The sequence below is a fragment of the Protopterus annectens genome, chromosome 13.part0 (genome assembly GCF_019279795.1).
Source record: "Protopterus annectens isolate FY-2018-M chromosome 13.part0, PAN1.0, whole genome shotgun sequence".
In the NCBI taxonomy this organism is placed as follows: domain Eukaryota; kingdom Metazoa; phylum Chordata; order Ceratodontiformes; family Protopteridae; genus Protopterus; species Protopterus annectens.
The window spans coordinates 585,004,506-585,026,185 of record NC_056747.1 but is presented as its reverse complement, the minus strand read 5'-3'; the positions used below and the strand labels follow the sequence as shown (position 1 = coordinate 585,026,185).

General features: G+C 43.2%; 1 protein-coding gene across 1 annotated transcript in view; it reads right to left on the bottom strand.

Annotated features, from left to right (window-relative positions):
- Positions 1–21,680, bottom strand: part of KIAA0753 (KIAA0753 ortholog) — a 1,485,993-nt gene that overhangs the window by 594,640 nt on the left and 869,673 nt on the right. The gene's annotated exons all lie outside the window — the stretch shown is intronic.

Genomic DNA, 21,680 nt, shown 5'->3' with positions numbered 1-21,680 from the left:
AAATTATCTGCTCCCCTAATACTTAAGGTGTCCTACTTTAAATCTACTGACCATCTGACTTTTCATGTGGGTGTGGGTGTGTATATGTACTTCTCAAATATTTTATCCTACTCCTCAGTTGCTTCTTACGTTTTCCTTTTGTAAATTTTCTTCTATCTTAGATCTTAGTTTATGAACTACTCATAGAACTTTAAAAACTATATATATATATATATATATATATATATATATATAATGCACACACACACATACATATATATATATATATATATATAGGTTTACCTTCATAACAGCGAAACACAGTGGTGTAATGTAGGGGGCAAGCCCCCCTGCACCCCCCCCATCACCCCTACTTTATTATTCTTACTCCGAGATCACACTACAGTGGGGAAAGAAACCATTTCCCGATCCCCACTATAGTGCAATCTGCCCCAGAATGTCGAATGTGCAATGAGCAAATCTCACTGTGCATTCAAACCTTTTTCTGTTCGGTAAAAAACCACGAACTCATTCACACTACTTCCAAGATACAATACAACTCTGACCACAGAAGAAAAGAAAATCTTTTCACCGACTATGAAAGAAAAAGCAACCAAGGAAATGAAATATCTTTCTTTAATTCTCCAGCGCCTCGGTGTTACCACCTTTCAAGAGTACAAACACTTACATATAAAACAAACATATATATAGATCAAACATTCAATCAATTCTTCTTAATTACATAATTATTCAATTATACTATTAAAAACTTAAAGCAAACACTTCCAGTTAAATTCACTGTTAAGACCTACAGGTACCACTGTTGTAGTCATTACTCGGGTTATCCTGCTGGCAGGCTACCCTCAGTCGGCCAGGATTCTAAAGTCTAGGTCTGGCATCGGTTGCGGTCACCTCTTCCCTGACGTCAGTGTGCCAGGGGTATAAAAGATGCAGCCAACGCCATTTTCTTCAGTTTTTCTTGCCCCAGATGTCAGGTGCCCACAAATTGGTAGGCTGAAAAATATGCCAATAAAAATGCATGCACAAAAATAACATTTCCTTCATCTACAAGCAAATACACCAAAAAGGTTGTATAGGATAGAGAAGTGCAGATAAGTCCCAGCAAAGAAAAGGGGGATAGTGGATGGGTAACCTGGACTGCAACAGTGAATACACCTGAACATCTACATTTATGTTAGGTACACAACTGTACTATGTTCATCGTGTTTCACTGTTGCAGTCATTACTCTTGGGTTGAATCCCAAAGCTGAGGATGGGTGGCTGGGCTAAATAGGATTAGGAGATGCTATGAGGCCCTGCAGAACTGCAGTGGCAAAGCCTGCTCTGGACTTAGAGTAAAGAGGAAAGTGGTAGTGCTTTGTGAAGGTGTGCACTGAAGTCCAAGTTGCAGCCTCAAAGATATCTTTGGTTGGTACTCCTCTGAGGAAGGCTGCTGAAGTGGCTGCTGCTCTGTTAGAATGAGGCCTAATGCCCTTAGGCACTGATTTGCCATGTTGAAAATAGCAGAAACGGATGCAATGGCCTATCCATTTAGAAATAGTCTGTTTTGAGATAGCCTTTCCTTGTGATCCTGCAGCATATGACACTAAAAGTTGCTCAGTCTTTCTGAAAGCTTTAGTTCTGTCCAAGTAGAAGTGTAACTGCCTGTGTATGTCCAAAGAATGCAGAATTTTCTTACCCTTGTTCTGTGGGTAAAAGGTAGGCAAGTGAATTGTTTGGTTGAGGGCCACACTGGACACCACCTTAGGCATAAATGTAGGGTTTGTCCTCAGAGAAACCCTGTCTGCATGAAAAATGATGAAAGGTTCCTCAGCCATGAGTGCTTGTAATTCCGAGACTCGCCTTGCAGAGGTTATTGCTAGGAGCAGAGCTGTTTTCCAGGATAAGAATTTTATATCTGTTGTTGATGCTGGCTAGAAAGGAGGGAGTGTGAGTTTTTCCAAAACATAAGTGAGGTCCCAGGCCTGAATTGGTGCTCTCCTTGGAGGCCTAATGCTTTTGGCCCCTCTGAGGTACTGCCTTATTAAAGGATGAGAAAAGATAGCTGGTTCTGTATTGTAATGGGCTGAAATGGCAGAGGCATGAATCTTAATAGATGAGAAAGAAAGGCCTTTGTTTAGCATCAGTTAGGTATTGTACAATCTGAGGGATATTTGGTACACGTGTCAATGCCTTGTTCCTGGTTCCAAGCACAGAATCTCTTCCATTTTTCTGCATAAGATTTTCTGGTACTGGGCCTCCTGGCTCCAAGATAACATGCATAACAGCTTTTGAAAGATGAGTGTTCTGAATGGCTACATTATCCGCCATGCTGCCAAATTTAAGGTCCTGAGTTGGTTGTGTAGGATCTGAATGTTTTGTTGGGTCAGCAAGTGAGAAGTCTGAGGCAATATCCATGCTGGACCTTGAGACAGGCTCTTTAGGATTGGGTACCAGTGTTGGCATGGCCAGTCTGGTGCAATCAGTATCATTTTTGGCTTCTCTTGTCTGACCTTTAGGAGTACCCTGGGAAGGAGAGGCAGTGGGGGAAAAGCATATACTGTTAGATTTTTCCAGTTGAAGGATAGGGCATCCACTTTCCATGCTTGCTTGTGATAAATCCTTGTGCAACATCTCTGCAATTGGCAGTTGTGAGGGGAGGCAAATAGATCTATGTCTGGGCATCCCCATGTCCTTATTATCATGCTGAAGACCTGTGGATCCTGTTTCCATTTGTGAGGATCCATGAGGTTTCTGCTTAGTTCGTCTGCCAGAGTATTTGTTTTTCCTGGCAGGAATTGTGCTTGTAGGTGAACTTGAAAAGCCAATGCTGTGTCCCATAAGGTTATTTCTTGTCTGCAGAGGGGGTAGCAATGTGTACCTCCCTGCTTGTTTATGTACCACATGACCGTAGTGTTGTCTGTCTTTATCAGTAACTGTCCTGGATGAAGCAGGTCCTTGAAAGCTGTCAGGGCATTTTGAACAGCTAGCATCTCTTTTTGGTTGATGTGAAGATTCATCTGGTTTGCAGGCCATGTGCCCTGAATACATTTTCCTGCCTCATGTACACAGACAACCCTCTCCTCCTACCACCCAACACTACAACCTGTGAGAGATGCACTTATATAGCCAAACTGGAAGCAAAGCTCTCTTCACCCCAGACTGGACTAGACAATCAAGAGGAGAAGGTAAACACCTGCACCACACCACACCACACTCAGTACATAGTCCCTCAAAACCTACACCACCAAAACACACACACACAGAAACACAAAACACACACCTACATTCGCGGAGGCTCTCAGTAAAAACCTGCTCAAGCAACAGAGACCTCCAAAGCAGAAACACAAGCAACCTCCACCCCCAACACAACCCAAATGACACATAGCCCACAAACTCAGTGTGCCACTCAACCACAGCCCATAAGGCATAACAACGTACCCAACACTCTAGTCATAGGTGACTCTATAGTCAGGCACACTGATGTTCCACTCACCAGGCTAAACAAGGAGAAAGTTACTGTCAGCTGCCAGGATCCGTCACATAACACATGCACTCAGGTCACTCCACAACAAGTACAAATATGACTCTGTCATTGTCCATGTTGGTGTGAATGACCCGAGATGTACCTCCTTGGACTACATGAAAAGGGACATGGAGGAGCTGTCCGATTTTGTAGCCTAGGCAGGTATGAGCCTAGCCCTGAGTAGCATCCTGCCATCACCCAGAATGATACCACAGTACAAGGACAAAATGATTGACTTCAGCAATTGGCTAAGCTTCTGGTGTCATTCTAAGGGAATCCAGTATCTGTCTGCCTGGGATGACATGATCGACAAGCCACGATGCTTTGCCAGAGATGGCCTGCACCTGTCACCCTGGGATTCCAGATACCGGCTAAGGCTCTAGCCACCCCTATAGTGCCTTTTTTAGGCAAGGTTCAAATGACAAATTCACCACCCTAACAGGTACAGGCAAAAAGAATCTGAGGGTATTGCTACTCACTGCTAGAAGTCTAAACCTCAAAATGCACTCTCTCGAGGCACTCCTTAAAATGGAGAACATCAACATCTGTGACAGAGACCTGGTTCAAGGCTCCAGAGAGTACCCCTGCATTACCAGGCTATAATTCATACCACACATTTCAGACACCTAACCTGGACCGAAACACTAAAGGTGGAGGCGTGTCCATATTCATTAAGGATATCCACACCTCCAGGCTAGTTGCTCAGCATAATGCATCTGAGATTATCCAAGTGCAACTAACTTTGGGCAAGACCGCAATCCAAATTGTAGCTTGCTACAGATCCCCCACCATGTCCCAGGATTCCCACTCCTCATTTCTTAATACACTGGAAAAACATAGGGTACAACCTAACACCTTAATAATGGGCGATTTCAACTACCCTACCATTAACTGGGAAAACTACTCATGTACCAACTCTTGTGCGCAACGTTTTCTGGAATTCATAAATTCCAATGCCATGGATCAACTTATCCACACCCCCACCAGGGGCAGCAATATCCTAGACCTGGTTATTACCAACATGGGCAACCGGTGCTCCACACCAGAGGTCAATTCCTCGTTGGTCAGATCCGACCATAAGCTAATCACCCTAGACATCCACATCCCTCCCCCACCCCACCCCCATTAGGGAAACCACAGTAAAAATTTTCTCCAAAGCCAACTTCACGCTTCTTAAGACAGAAGTGGCAAACTTCACGACACCCATGCTGACGGACAATAGAGGTATGACTGCTGAATCCTACACAAATGCACTTTAAAAGCACTTACATGAGTGCATGGATTGTGCAATCCCTAACAGAACCAAGATGCTATCCTTCAAAAAAAGGAAGCCAATCTGGTGGTCCCCTGCCATAAACAAACTCTACAACAGAAGAAAGAAACTGTTGCAAAAAAAAGTAAAATCCCATGATTGGAGAAACTCCCTGGTCAGCTTCAGTAAGAAGCTGAGATCCCTCATAAAATCCTCCAAAGCTAGTTATGAAAACAAAATCGCCACTGACTCTAAAAACAACCACAAAGCATTCTATAGCTATGTCAAGAATCTCAATGGCAACACTCAGATCTGCTCTGAGTTACAGCACAATGGCACTAAATATACACAAAAAACGTATATTGTCAACATCCTGGCAGATAGATTCAGTGCTAACTTTACCCCTCTGTCATCCCCTAAAGGGCCCATCTCTATACCAGAAGAATGCAAAGTTCCTGTAATCACGGCTGCACAGGTAAAAAACACACTATCCAAAGCCAAGAACACAGCATCCATGGGACCTGACGACATCCCAGGTTGTGTTCTACATGAACTACAGAATGAACTGGCACCCCACCTAAGTATCATGTTCAATCATAGCCTCACCTCAGGCTATGTGCCCACTGAATGGTGCACAGCGACAGTTATCCCACTCCACAAAGGGGGAGCCACCACAGACCCCGGAAACTACCGCCCTATTAGTCTAACAAGCCTGGTCTGCTAGGCTATGGAGCGTATCATCATGGAACTTATAAACAATGACATTGGTAATCTCCAAACTTACGACCCCACCCAGTTCGGGTTTGTAAAAGGCAGATCATGTCTCCTAAACCTGATAGACTTCTTTAAAGCAGTCACCAAAGCCGTAGATGAGGGTAAGGTGGTTCACACAGCCTATCTAGATCTTGCCAGGGTTATGACACCATCTCCCACTCTGGAATTATAGATAAACTCACCAAACTAGGTATAAATCCCTATTGCACAAGATGGGTTGCCAACTGGCTCACTGACAGAACCCACACTGTGAAAGTAGCAGACTCCAAATCCAGCTTCAGACCAGTGACAAGTGGAGTACCACAGGGTGCAGTCCTGTGTCCTCTCCTGTTTGGTATCTACTTCTCTGAAGTAAAGGCCAACTAAGAAGGTCTTTGGCTAACGAAGTTCGCAGATGACTGCAAACTAGGAGCCATAATCAAAACTCCAAAAGATGTGGACATCCTACAAAAGGGCCTTGCTGAGACAGATGCCTGGTGTCAAAGCCATGGCCTCAAGCTCAATGCCAAAAAGTGCATTGTCATTCCTTTTGGTAAAAACTCAGTACCCATGAACTACCACATAGGTGGTAGTCTACTTAACACCGAAAGTGTGATAAGAGACCTTGGGACACAGGTGGACAGTAGTCTCTCCTTTGATAATCACATCGCCACAGTAGTCCGGAAATCCTTCTATGTGGCACACCTCATCACAAAAGGTTTCTCATCCAGGAAAAAAAGAGGTCATTGTTCCCCTCTACTCGTCACTCATTAGACCCATTATAGAGCACAACGCCCCAACTGGAAAGGCAACAGAAATACCTCACAAAGAGGATTACCGGCCACAAAGAGATGCCCTACGCAGACCGTCTCAAAAAACTGCAGCTTTACTCTGTTGCATATTGCCTACTCAGAGGCGATCTCTGCCTAACACACAAAGCTATGTCAAACCCAGAGCTTTTAGACATGTTCCACTTAAAGAAATCTCAATCCCTACGAGCTACACGCTCTAGGGACCTAAACCTCGTCATCACAATAAACAGAACATGCTGGAGGGATAGATTCCTGTCCCAGAGACTTCCCATACTCTGGAACAAACTACCTATCTATATCAAACAAAGCTCCTCATTAACACTCTTCAAGAAAAATCTTGATGATTGGATGGGAGATAGGAAATTCACCCCGGGGATCACTTCTGTGGCTCTGCTCGACAGTGGCATAGGAAAATAATTTTCTTGGGTGGCAGAAGCCAGGGTACCTTTGGCTAGGCTTATATAGGCCCTAGGGCCAATAGCCTAGTACCTACTTATGAACCTATATGGGCTCCCCCAGGCATAATCTGATGCATCCGTTGTCAGTGTCTGTCTGGCTGTGGGTAAACTGAATGGCAGACCCTTGTTGCGGTGACAGGCTTCTGCCCACCATCGAAATTTCTGTTGCAGGCAGAGAATGAGTGCAATTACTGTCTCCAGGCTGTGGCAATGCTGAATCCAAACACTTTTTAGATACCATTGTAGTTTCCTCATATGCAGTCTGGCATATGGAATTAGTAGAATGCATGATGCCATAAAACTCAAGGCCTGCAGGATTTTCCTTGCAGATAAGTGGGTTTTTGTTGCCAATTTCTTGAAGTAAGTAGTCAGTTGCTTTTGTTTGTCTGGCGTGAGATAAGCCATCTGGGCAGTTGTATTTAATCTTGCACCCAGGAATATTATTTCGAGAGGGCACTAGTTTTGATTTCTTTTCATTTACTGTGTACCCTAGGCCAATTAGTAATCTTTTTACAAACGCCAGATGCTTTAGAAGAATGTCTTTGTTCTCTGCTTGAATTAGGCAGTCATCCAATTAGGGATATATTTGAATTCCTTTTTGTCTGCAAAATGCAATTACTGGTGCCAGGCATTTTGTGAAGACCCTGGGCGCAGTAGATAAGCCAAAGGGCAGTGCAGAGAATTGGTAATGCATTGAGCCAGCTATGAATCTGAGGTATCTTCTGCAAGACTGTCTGATTGGGACATGCAGGTATGCCTCTTTTAGGTCCAAAGTTACGAACCAAGCCTTCTTGCCCAGCATGGGCACTAGCTGCTGTAGCGTCAACATCTTGAATTTTGGAACTTCCAGAAACTTATTCAGTATAGACAGGTCCAGTATTGGTCTCCAGGTTTTGTCCTTTCTGGGTACTAGGAAAAGTCTGGAGTAAAATCCTTGCCCCTGCTCTTGTTGCGGTACTTGCTGAATGGCCCTCATGTCCATGAGGGCTGTAATTAGTTTTTGTGCCTCTGCACATTGATTGTGTGGCAGGTCTGGCATACCTTTTGACCTTGGTAGAGTGTGAAAATGGAACCTGTAGCCTTGGGACACTATGTTCAGGACCCATTTGTCTTGGGTAACCATTTGCCAAATTGATGAAAAAAGTGCTAGTTTTTCCCCTAAGGGGGCTGCCAAAAGAAAAGTGCTTGGATCTGGTAGAGGAAAGTCATTGGGACTGTTTCCTGTAAGGTTGTGATTTGTCTTTTCTGCCTTTGGAGGTAGCAGCACCCCACTGTTTAGGCCTGTATGAGCCTTGGGGCTGAGATCTGCCTCTGGGACACCTGTTTCTGCCTCTTTGTGATCTGTCTGACACTGGAAAGGACCAATTTTTAGAAGGCCAGTTCCTGCTAAACCTGGGTGGCTGTACCTGTAAGAAATCCTTGACTGTCTGCATGGATTTTGCTTTATCCTCCATTTTTTTCAACACCTCTTCTGCCTTAGTACCAAACAAAGTATCATGCTGTAATGGTGCATCTAATAGTTTTGCTTTAACATGATCAGGCAGATTCTGTTCCTTTAACCAAGCATGCCTTCTAATAACAGAACCTGTAACTGCGGCCCTGCAAGAGGCCTCCAGTGAATCATAACCACATTGCAAAGTATGCTTTCCAACTTGTTCAGCTGCATGCAATAAATCCTGCAATTCCTTGTTCTCTGAACATTCAGTATTTGTCAACAATTTCTGCTTAAGCAGTGACATTAAATATTGCTGATATTTAAGCATATGAAACTGACAATTTAAAGCCCTTACAGCCAGGGTAGCAGAAGTGTAGACTTTTCCCCCCATCTGTCTAGAGCCCTAGAATCCCTATCAGAGGGGACAGGGTTTTTTGCAGTGGAAGCTTTAACCCCTTTGGGACCCTGAGATATAGTTTCTGGGTCAGCAGTGGGGTTTTTATATAGGAATTTATGAGAATCCGGGACCCTGTAGTATCTGTCTGGCTTAGCAGGTGCAGGGGGTAAAGAGTCAGGGGACAGGCCGGACTCTGAAAATACATCATCTACAATGTCTAGAACAGGTGGAATAGCAAGGGGTCTGTGCTGAGGAAGTAGCAGAAAGTCTCTGAGCCTTTTCTTAGATTCAGAATAATCTTGGCTCTCCCAGTGGAAATGCTCCCTCATGGTATGTAGGGTTTTCCCAAAAGAATAATCCTCAGGGGAGGCTGAAGGAATGGATTCTTCAGCATCAGAATCCTCATAGGGAAGCATGGAGTAATCCTGTTCAGAAGAGGAATCAGAGGAAATAGAAACCTGATCAAAAGAATCATACTCTCTCTCTTGCCTAGGCCTCTTATCAGGAGGGGGATGGGAGCCCCTGATCAAAGTAATTAGGTCTTCGGCCATTTTAAGCATCTGTTTTTTAGGCAGGGAAGTCCGAGTAGGAGAATTCTGTACTTGTTTCTTTGTCTTTAGAGCTGCTTTAGTCTTTGTCTTTGAAGCGGAAAATGGCTTAATATATAGTTTTGTAGGTCTGAAGACACCCTTAGAAGCCGATGCCTGTTCAGCGGCTCTGGACCCATCTGAGGGAATGATTTCCAAATGTCCAATACCTTGAGTATCCAGAGACCTAGTCGGCTCCACGTGGGAGTCAGAAGCAGCTTGTGGCTCTGAGGTAGCGGGCGCCAGGGGCTGCGAAAGCGCCTCACTGAGAACCGGCGAACCAGCGACTGGCCTAGCAAAGGCTTTGTTGTCGGTTTTGGACCTCGGATGCCTATCTTTTCCTTGTCCTTGCATTTTTTGTAAACTCCGGTTGTTGGCTGGTCCGACGGCATTATATAATTAAATCTTCGGCCAAAGTAATGAAATGCAAACTCGAACCGACACTTGGTAGTGTGTTGGTTAAATCTAGCACCAAACCGACAGCTAGCAATGTTGTGATCAGGGCCTAGGCAAGGAATACAGTAAGAGTGAAAATCCTTATGAGGTATTTGCTTCCCACAAGAAATACAGTTGTTAACTTTTTCTGACATTGGTCTGGAGCAAGAAAAAAGTTTCCCCAATGGGGTACTTAGCTTTAATGAAGACTTTGATTCTGAAATTCGGATTTGAAAATCTCAGGAGTTGGCCGACCGGCACTTGCAAAATGCTTTTGCTTTGGGCACCGCGCGGCAAGAAAGACTGAAGAAAATGGCATCGGCTACATCTTTTATACCCCTGGCGCACTGACGTCAGGGAAGAGGCGACAGCAACTGGCACCGGACCTAGACTTTGGAATTCTGGCCGACTGAGGGTAGCCTGCCAGCAGGATAACCCAAGAGTAATGACTGCAACAGTGAAACACGATGAACATCTGGAGTGTGCGATAGATTCAGAATATCTTGACAAAGAAGTTTCTTGGGTGCTGGAATGGGGTCATCATGGTGCTTATATTAATATTAAGATTGAACATCACTGAGGTTTATAATTAGTTCAGAAGTCATATAGATTACAATGTGGACCCCTGAATGAACTGCTTGAAGTATAGAAAAGTTGTATGGGAGAATCTACAATGGATGAATCAGACTTCCTGCACAATCAGTGGGCAAATCTTCATATCTATTAAACAGCAAATGTGTGACATTCAGGATTAGGCAATTAATGCAGTAACACTACTCGAACAGATTAAGCAGAACTTAATGAAAGTGAAATTGGAAAAGAGAAAGGATGGACTTAATGGAATATGTGAAAACCAAGATGGTGGAGTAGACAAGGTTTGCAACAGATTCACAGAAGGAAAACTTGTGAGACACTTGCCTATGCCAGGGCATGTAAATCAGACACAGAATACCCTCACAAACAGTAATATAAAGTTTGACAATATTACAGAGAAAAGAACAAGTATTGTTGAAGTTGAGGAAAACCAGGCTGAAATTTATCAGTCGGAACACCTGTAACGGCTTGTGGTTTGTAAATCTGATAAAGGAGTACAAATGAAGAAAACAAATTTAAATGTCATCATTTCCTTTTATTTTTAAGGTGCTCTGGAATGGTAAAGTGTTGACATTTGACAACATAGATTAAGCAGTTGGAGAAAATAAAATAATTACCCTTGAGACTTGTCCAATACAACTGGACCAAAAGGACAAGGACACTGCTGAACTGAGAAATATTACTGGAGAAATAGAAGATGGTGAAAGAAAGATATCTTACTGAGAACAGAGGTCTATTTATGTATGCAATTCATGGGACAAGATGATTGGATGACTTGAAAATTCTACACAACAATATGCACTGGAGTGCAATAGGAATACATTTCTTAAATGCAAGTTAAGGAAAAGTTTATCCAATGAATATATGTAAAAAGCTGAAGTTTATCTAAGGATTAGGTAAGCAATTGCTTTCAGATATTCTCGTGACAGTCTTTGCATGCATGAGAAATACCACGCAGTTCTGTAAATATGCTTCCAAATTATTGTTTGTTAGAAAATATGAGTTTGTTTCCATGCTAAACATGACTTATGTGACTTAGAGGTAGTAATAGATTTTGCTGCTGCTTACATTTAATTGTATTATTGTTCAGGGTAATTAAGTTTGAATATTGAAGCATATGTTGATGATTTACCATACAAGAATATAACTCTACAGTTTCAGTTAAAATATGGTTGGTATTAATAATAAATACACATCATGTGGATGTCTTCCTTACATACTTGTTTTTCTTCTTATCCTAAAGTGTAAGACAAATGTTGTAGGCAGGCACTTGTAACTGGCACATTATGAATGGAGTAAAAAGAAATACACACTCTTCTTGTTAAATAAGTGTATTTAAAGATATTCACAATAGATGTTTATTAAAATTGTAATCACCATTAACCCCTTTTTGCCTTTTTTTCATAGGGTCGGTGTGTCATCAACTATCTCTACCTCTCTTGATTCAATGCAACTCTCCTACCTTCTTTGATTGTCATACCCAACAGTCAAAGATCTTCTCTCATACAATCCATCCCCCTCTTGGCTGGATGCCCTTGTTTTTCCCTTTCTGCATGTCTCTCAAAAATCTTCACTAAACTGTCTTCTGCTTTCCTGCATATTTGACCTAAACAACAATTTGTTCCTCACCTTCTCTGTAACTGGGCTATTTTGGTTTCTGCTCTGATGCCTTTATTTCTTCATCTATACCACATTATGCATCCTTCAAACCATCTCCTGTACTTCATTCTCCATTGCCTCAAGCTTCCGCAACTGTTCTGCCCACACTAACTAGGTTCTGTGCCATACAGAAATATTGTTCGCATTGCCAGTTTGTATACCTTACTTTTCAGCTTCTCTGGTATTCTGTATTGATTGCATCATGCCATATAGTGGAGAGGATTTTTTCATTCTTAATGCACTCTTTTCTTACAAGTCCTTTTCACTGTTCCGTCCCTTTTATTCCCTGCTTTTGCTTACTGGGTTGAGTGCTCACTCTCTTCCTTCATATTGTCTTTATGATGATAGCTACTTAATGGCCACCTCAGTCTCTGTCTCCCTTTCCTCATTTGTCACTGCACCATTCTATCTAGCTTGGATTTCTTCTCCTTTTCCTCTGTTACAGCTCTGCTTCTCTTGCTTTCTCCTTTTACCTTTCTCTGTACCAAACCACTTATCTCTATTCTTCTTACAACCTCTGACATTGTCTTCTTGCCTCACCCTCTCTCTCCTCTAATTTTCTCATTCTTCTTGTTTATTGGCTTTCTGTTACTTCCCTTACTGCCCCTCCCCAGCATTTTCTTGCCTTACTAACCAATTCACTACCATTGCTAGCTTCCCCATTCTCCCCTATTATGTCCCCAGTTCTTCTGCAGATCCCATATCTTCTGCCACCCGAAAAACTCCTTGAGCAAAAATTATTCTACACATGCTAAGAACATCACCCACCTCTCTCTCACTGCTCATTATGGTGTGTTCTCTCCCCTTCATGTCATCCCATTCTTCTACCATTATTGATGCTCAGAGCTGAGATGGAAAAGTACATCTCAATGAGATTATAACTTTTTTTAAACTAAGGTGAAAGGTGATGTCAAAGAAGTAGAAGAGATAAATACTTAGGTAGCAGAAAGCAAGAATAAAAGGACACAGAAAACAGAAGAACCATTAAGGAAGACACAGTATATAGATAGGCTGTTTATGTATTACTACACCTTGACAGGAAGAAAAGGAAGCCATAGGAAGAATCGCAAGACAGCAAAACATTGTTGCTATTCACAGAAATAAGCGTGGGGACAAGTAGATGTCAGATAAATTATTCATAAAGAAGGGCATCAAATATGAGATAGGACAGAAAGAAGAAAATAAACCATTGAAGAGGCAAGGGAAAGAACAGGTTCAGAAAGTAGGGTCAACATTCTGGTGGTTAAGGTGCAATAAAATAAGTTATGTACTTACCATAACTTGGCATCTGTGTTATCCTATGTCACTATTCATCATTCTTGGGGTTGTAGGATCCATCGGATCCGACCTGGCAACATTGTAGACAGCTTCTAGGCTCGAGCTCCTCCCACTCCCATGATCCCTTGCTGTTCTCTAACCTTTCAGATAGAGTTTGCCCCAAGTCAGAAAACAGCTAAGAAAGACCTTGACTACCAGACAGTACATCTCCACTTCCTCTAGGTCCCATAGGATGGGGGGAAGGAGGGAGCGATAGTGATGAAAAGTGACATTGGATAACACAGATGCCAAGTTATGGTAAGTACATAACTCTTTAGCTGATGTTATCCATGTCACTATTCCTCACTCTTGGGTCAAAGTCCCCAGCTACCCCAATTCCTGGGTGGCCTCATGGAAGAACATGCCAAAGAACTGTGGAGCCAAAGGAAGCCCTGTTTCTGGAGACAATATCAGGCTTCTAAAAAGTGACAAAAGTGTGAGGAGTAGACCAGATGGCTGCCACACAAATTTCATCTATGGAATGACCGTCCAGAAAGGCAGCAGATGTAGCCACTGATCTAGTGGAATGAGCTCTGATTGGACCTGGTAAGGCCAAGTCTTTAGAAGAGTAGGCAAAGGAAATGCATACTGAAATCCAATGAGAAATAGTAACTTTGGAGAATGACTGACCCCTTCTGTTAAGAGAGAATGCCATGAACAGCTGTTCAGATCTGCGAAAACCTTTTGTCCTATCCAAGTAGAACTGTAACTGTCTATGAATGTCAAGTGTGTGCAACTGATGTTCCCCTTTATTAGAAAGAGTAGGGAAGAAAACCCAGAACTGAATTGACTGATTCAGATTTGCTTCTGTGGCTATCGCAGGCATGAGGGAAGAATTAGTATATGAAGAGCCACTCTGTCTTTATGAAACACCACATAAGGCAGTTTGATAGAAAGAGCCTGCAGCTCAAACTCTTCTTGCCGAGGTTATGGCTACTAGGAACGCCATCTTCCATGACAAGAATTTCATGCCAAGTAAAGCAGCAGGCTCAAAGGGACTTTGTGTAGTAAATTGCAGCAAAAAGGAAAGGTCCCAAGGAGGGGAAGGATCCTTGACAGGAGGCCTGAGCAGAAAAATATCCTTTAAAAATGCCTTACAAAGGTGAAAGGAAAAAGTAGGTGCCTCGCAAACATCACTAAAAGATTCACAGGCCTAAAGCAGATGCCATATGCTGACCGTCTAAAAAAACTCCAGCTATACTCTGTGGCATATCGTCTACTCAGAGGCTATCTCTGAATAACATACAAGGCCATGTCAAACCATGAGCTGTTGGACATGCTCCACTTAAAGAAATCCCAATCCCTCAGAGCCACATGCTCCAGGGATCTAAACCTTGTCATCACAATGAAGAAAACATGCTGGAGGGATAGGTTCCTGACCCATAGACAACCCATACTATGGAATTGACTGCCCATATATGTCAAGCAGATCGCCTCCTTGACCCTCTTCAAAAGGAACCTTGATGATTGGATGGGAGATAGGAAATTCACCCCGGGGATCATGTCAGTCGCCCTGCTAGACAGGGGTCCAGGGAAGTAAATATTGTGGGAAGAAATATCCAGGGAATTGTTATGGCTTGGCTTGTATAGGCCCTAGGGCCGATAGCCTAGTACCAACCTATGAAAGTTGGAAAAAGCCGCCAATTGCACTTTGACAGTAGAGGAGCTAGCTCCCTGTTGAAAAAGTGACGACAAGAACAGGAAGATTCCAAAAACGGACATCCAAAAGGCTGAAGTTGAGTAAAAACAGTTTTAATAACAGCAATAGAGGTACACAAAACAAACTGGTGAGCGCTTTTGCAACTTAATAGCTTCTTCAGACCATGAAAAAATAAAAAACACTTAAAACCTTATATACAGATAACCAGCTGTACAATTAAGAGATGTAAGATCACACGGTGCAATTAATGATGCAATTGTTTCCTCTTCAGAGCGGGTTTTGAAGACACAGCATTATTCAGATCTGAGTATAACAGTAGTCCTCAGGTCAAAAATCCATCTTAACTCAATATATTCTGTTTCATTAGCTATATCACCTCTTCTTATATTAATACCAACTTTATGCAGAAGGAAAAACTTAAAATGATGGGTATCATCAGTTTCCATCACATTTGGCTAGTGCATTACTTTCTTTCCTATTGCGTATATCATTATTATGCTCAAGTACTCTTTCTTTCAGCGTTTGATTGGTTTTCCCAATATCGAACCCTTCACATACAGTGCACTGTGCCCAATACACTATGTTTTATCTGTGCAGTCAGCATAAAAACTAAACTCAATCTTTCTCACAGCTCCAGGATGTGTAACAGATGTAAGTGTCCACATATACCTACAGGCACTACATGATCTGCATGCATATGTACCTCTCCTTACAGAATGTACCCTATATAGTTCTGTCTATAACATAGATGTTGCTTCAGGGTTTTATTGTTTTTAAAGGAGAATCATGGATGGGGTCTGACCACATTACCTACACCTGCGTCCATCATGAGTATTGGCCAGTTCTTTTTCACCACATCACAAATGATGTTAATGTTACTTGAATATGGGTCTAATCTTCCAGAGTAGCTCTTCCATGAGCTCTATATATAGTTCTCCTTTGTGAGCATCCCTCAACTCAGCGAACATTTCAATGACTTCCCTAGCAAGGGATTCCACCTCTGGACAAAAATACTCATTCAGTAGATGCATGTAATTGAAACTAAGCTGCAAATTTAATTCTTGACAGCACATTACCAGCTCAGGAAAACTGTTGCCATATGAGGGCATTTTTAAAACAAGCAATCCTATGGATACAATTTTATAATGCAAAACTGCTTCAAAGTAAAAACGCTGCCACTGCAGGTGTTTAAACTTAAATAGTTTATCTTCCAAAACCTTAAGTGACATGCGAAACTCATTTACTGAAGATTGGTTAGCTGTAGTCTCATCTACAGTCTCTACTTTAAAACACATATCCATAAATGGATTGTGAGTTGTCTTGAGGATGGATGCTGTCTCCAACATTCCAGTAACACTGTCCCTTGTGGTTTTAAGACCACTCTTCTCAGAGCGATTCATTATATCCACAGGGTTATACTCAAGCTCAATATCCACACCCCAGGCACATTCCAAGGAATGTGGTTAAAAACCACATGCTCAGAGTAATGAGACTGCACACAAATGAAACTAAGCTAGAAGAAGCTCTGGATACTTTATGTATAGAGTTGTTAGAGCATGGCTGCAAAATAGGAGTCATTGAAAGGGCCATTAATGAGGTTAGATCTGCCACTGGGAATGAGATTAGACCCTATTTCTCTGACCCCCTGGACCAACGAGCTAAGGAAAAACATTTACCTGAAGGTAATGCAAGTAGGGTAACTCTAACATATTCAAGTAACATTAACATCATTTGTGATGTGGCGAAAAAGAACTGGCCAATAATCATGACTGACCCAAGTGTAGGCAACGTGGTTGGACCCCTTCCACAATTCTCCTTTAAAAACAATAAAACCCTGAAGCAACATCTATGTTATAGACAGAACTATATAGACAGGGTACATTCTGTAAGGAGAGGTACATATGCATGCAGATCATGTAGTGCCTGTAGGTATGTGTGGACGGTTACATCTGTTGCACATCCTACAGCTATGAGAAAGATTGAGTTTAGTTTTTATGTTGACTGCACAGATAAGAACATAATGTATTGGGCACAGTGCACTGTATGTGAAGAGTTTTATATTGGGAAAACCAATCGAATGCTGAAAGAAAGAGTACTTGAGCATAATAATGACATACGCAATAGGAAATAAAGTAGTGCGCTAGCCAAACATGTGATGGAAAAGAAAAGTTATGTACTCACCATAATGCTCCATGTATGTAGTCCATCTCGCGTTATTACGTGTGGGTTCGGAGCCGATCCTCGGCTCCCACTCGGCTGCTTAGAAAGCCTGAAAACTTCTGATTGGCTCGTGGCTAATAGGTATCCCATGGTGCATGCGCACATTCCCCAGATCTTGTTTGCTACTAGTCTATCAGGATAAGACAGGAAAAAGGACAAAGGTCCAGAAGAATAAACTGTAATAAAAGCGCCCTTGTGGTATAAACCACTGTAGATAAGGAAAAACTGTGTCCAGATCCTCAAGGAAGGAGGCTGGTGGGTGGGTTCGTAATAATGTTCGGCAAGATGGACTACATACATGGAACGTTATGGTGAGTACATAACTTCTTTATGTTATGTAGTCCTGTCTCGCCTCCATTATTACATTTGGGACAGCGTCCCTCGCATCTTGAAAGGGTGGATGACTGGAAAATGCTCCTGAGTACCGTGGAACCAAATGAGGCTCTACTTCTGGAAATTAAATCCAATTTATAATGGGAAATGAAGGTATGAGGGGTAGCCCATGTTGCTGCTGCACATATATCAATAGGTGTCCTGGCTTGGAAAGCAGCAGAAGTAGAAAAGGACCTGGTAGAATGAGCTTTAACTTTAAAGGGTAACTCCTTTCCCTGAGAACTGTAAATAAAGGAAATACAACTAGAGATCCAGTTCGACAGTGTACCCTTGGAAACTGGCAAGCCCATTCTCGCCTCAGCAAAGGAAATAAACAGCTGTTCTGATTTTCTAAATCATTTGGTCCTGTGGATATAGAAGCGCAATTGCCTATGCAGATCCAATTCATGGAATGTATACTCTGCTTTACTGGAGTGATTAGGGAAGAACACAGGCGATTCAATTGTTTGGTTTAAGTGAGATTGAGAACAGAATTTAGGAATAAAGGAAGGATTGGTATGGAGAGAAACTCTGTCTTTGTGAAAAATTAAATATGGAGGTTTAACTGACAGGGCCTGTAATTCAGAAACTCGTCTGGCTGAGGTTATTGCTACCAGAAAAAGAGTCTTCCAAGACAGGAATTTCAACTGACAACTATGGGCTGGTTCTGATGAAGCAACTACTGTTGTGAAAGTGCTTACCTCTGTTCAGTTTTTTATTTTTGTACTATTAAACGCTATTGTGTGTCACCCTGGTGCACTGTTTTTTGTATTTATTCCCATTTTTTGCACCTTGGTCTTACCCGGAGCTGTAAATGGATCAACTTCTCTGTTGTGTGCCCATATTGAAAATCTCTTCCATTTACTGTGATACAATTTTCTAGTTGAAGGCTTGTAAGAAGAGGTAATAATATGAGTTACAGCTGGAGACAGATTATAAAGCCTAACTAGTGATGGAATTGGAGCAGCCATGCTGTCAGTTTGAGTGTGTGGAGACTGGGGTGAAGAGAACCTGACATGTGTGTCAGGAGGTCTGGCACTGGGTCCAGAGTCCATGGATAGTCTAACAGGTGAGGCCTGAAGAAAGGGAACCAAATCTGATGAGGCCAGTAAGGCTTCCCAACAACATTGCTTTCTGTATGACCTTGGGGATTAGTGGAAAAGGAGGAAAAGCATAAAGGAGTCCCGGGGACCAATCGTGGATGATTGCATCTCTTGAAGACTCTCCCAGAGGGGGGATGAGAGAGAAAAAGGTACTGCATTTGGTGTTGATTGGGCTGGCAAAGAGGTCGCAGTAGGGTTGTCCCCACTTGTGGAAGATCATACTAGCTATTTTCTGGTTCAAGGACCATTCGTGAGGTAACAATATTGCCCTGCTTAGCTTGTCTGCTATCACACTGGAAGTCCCCGGAATGTGCATTGCAATGAGAAAGTGTTGGGAAGAAATCGCCAATTCCAAACTCGCAGGGCCTCTCGACATAAGGGGTATGATCTGGTCCCCACTTGTTTGTTTAGATACCAGACCACTCACATGTTGTCGGTCTGGATAGCTATTGTCCCTAGACGGAGAAAGTTCTGAAGTGCTTGCAACGCTAGAAGCACTGCTCTCATCTCTAGGACACTGATATGCAGATGGGCCTCCTGATCTTGCCATGTGCCTTGGACAGTCCTGCCAAGATAATGCCCCCCCCACCCTATCTGAGAGGCATCTGTGGTCACAGTGGCAATGGGTTGGTGCGATACAAAGGGAGTCCCTGTGGTAAGATGACCTGGTTGAATCCACCAGCATAGGTCCTTTTTGCAAGAATCTGATGATGTAGAGGCAACTGCTGAAAAGACCACTGGGATGACAGGAGCCATTGGAGTATTCTCATATGTAGTCTGACTAAAGATACCAAGGTTATGGTTGACGCCATAGTTCCAAGAAGCTGCAACACCACCTTTGCTTTGACTCTTCGGAGGGGAAGTATCCTGTATTTTTGTTGCACAAGATTCTGTACTCTGTCTGTAGGTAGTCTGGCTGCCATAGCGACTGTGTCTATGTTTGCTCCTATAAAAGTTATAGACTGAGTGGGCAAAGTAGAGGATTTTTCCCAGTTTATCGAGATTCCCAACTGGGAACAGATCTTGATTGTGGAATCTCTCGACTGAACTAGGCGATGCCTGGTGGTGGTGGTCAGGAGCCAATCATCCAGGTATGGAAAGACTTTGATTTCCTGATGGCTAAAATGAGCTATGACTACTTCCATGCACTTGGTGAACACCCGGGAGGCTGTGCTGAGACCAAAGGGCAGTGCCCAAAACTGGTAATGATTGGCACCCAGCTGGAAGCGTAGATAGCTCCTTGATGCTTTGTCCATCATTATGTGGTAGTAGGCATCTTGGAGATCTACTGAGCACATCCAGGTGTCTCTCCCTAACAGAGGGAGTATGGATTGTAGAGTGACCATTCGGAACCTGGACTTTTTTTACATACTCATTTAACCTGCTGAGGTCTAGGATGGGTCTCCAGTCTCCTGTTCTTTTTGGAACTAAAAAGAACCTGGAGTATGTTCCAAATCCTGTCTGGTCTGCTGGGACCTTTTGGATGACTCTTTTTAATAGCAGCTTTTTTATCTCTATAGCCGCTTGATCCCTGTGATTGGGTGGTGTATCTGGGATCCTTTTGGGAGGTCATGGTGGAAGGGAAAGGGTATAGAGTAACCTCTGGTGATAATGTGTTGTACCCACTTGTCTCAAGTGAGAATTAGCCAGGCTTCTGGGTAAAAGGACAGGCGACACCCGACCGGCTCCAGAGACGCACAGTCAGGTTCCACATCAGGAACGCTGATAGGGACAGTCAGGAAAGGAATCGCATCCTCCCCGATTTTGTGGGCCTCCCCTGCCTCTAGGGCAACATCTACCATTATTTCCTCCTCCCCTGCTTCTGAAGGAGGAATCACCCTGTGTGTCCTGGAAAGGTCTCTGTGATTTCTTGAACCACATTTTACCGTTCTTCGGACCTTTAGGGTATGGTCTAGAAGGAATGGTAAAACGGACTCCCATGGCAGAGAGACTCTTTCCTTCCTGTTCACACCTGATAAGGGTATCTTTCACCTTGGGTCTAAAAAGAGAGGATCCATCCACGGGAGCATCGGTGAATGTAGGCTTGAAAGGCTCAGCAAAGTTGCATAGATGCATTCATGAATGTCTCCTTAAGGAGACTCCTGAACCCGCCACCCTACTCACACCATCAGCTGTGTACGAAATCAGCTGCATGGAGGAGTTAACAATAGATGTGTGAGTAGCCAACTGAGCCAACATTGTAGATGGGACTACTTCAGTAGAGGTACCCTGAAGAGCATCTCCTAACTCCTTTAGGAGATCTCTCTGAAGTCTCGTAAAACGTGATAGATAGTTCAGCGATCAGAGTGTAAAAGCCACTGAAGAGAAGATATGCTTCCTGTACCAATCCATCGTTCGGGATTCCTTATTAGGTTGATGGATAGAAGAAGTCTTTAATAGCTCCTTCTTAGTGGCCACCAGCACCACCATGGCATCAACAGGTAAACCCTTGGATAAAAATTCTTTGTCTTTAAGGGCAGAAAGAAATTTATTCGGCCTCCTGGGGACCAATTCCACGGCATCAGGAGTCTGCCATGATTTCTGACTCACAAGATCCAGTAATTCATCAAATGGAGGAGACAACCATGAAGCTGAGGGTTGAGACCTGAAAGCTTTCAGGTACACTGACTCCTCATCGGATGGGGTAACAGTGGGCCAGCCACCTCTCTGCCTGAGGATCTCCAAAATATCTGCCAAGGAGACATCTTCAGAGGATGACTTAGGGGACCCCTCCGACTCATCGAGGTTAGTGTCAGATGTGACAGACTCATCAGGGGAGTCTACATGCTTCCGCTTACATGATCTCTTTAGAGGGGGCTCTTTAGCGGGGTCTTCTGGGGAGGTCTCAGAAGATCAGGGGCCACCCAAATGGGGGTCCTAAGGCTGTGGGTCTCTACCATCCTGGGGGAGAGAGGATGCTGAGACCGTAGTCAGCTCTTGAGGGAGTATAGCATCGGTACTCCTACATGGTACAGATGAACTATCCAACATGCTCCTTATCCTCACGAAGACCGAATCCTCCGGCTCCGAACGACGCCCCGGCTCCGAAGAGAGCATAGGTGCCGATGGCCCCAAAGGAATCAGCTCCGAGAATGATGTAGGATCCGAGCTCACTTGGGCC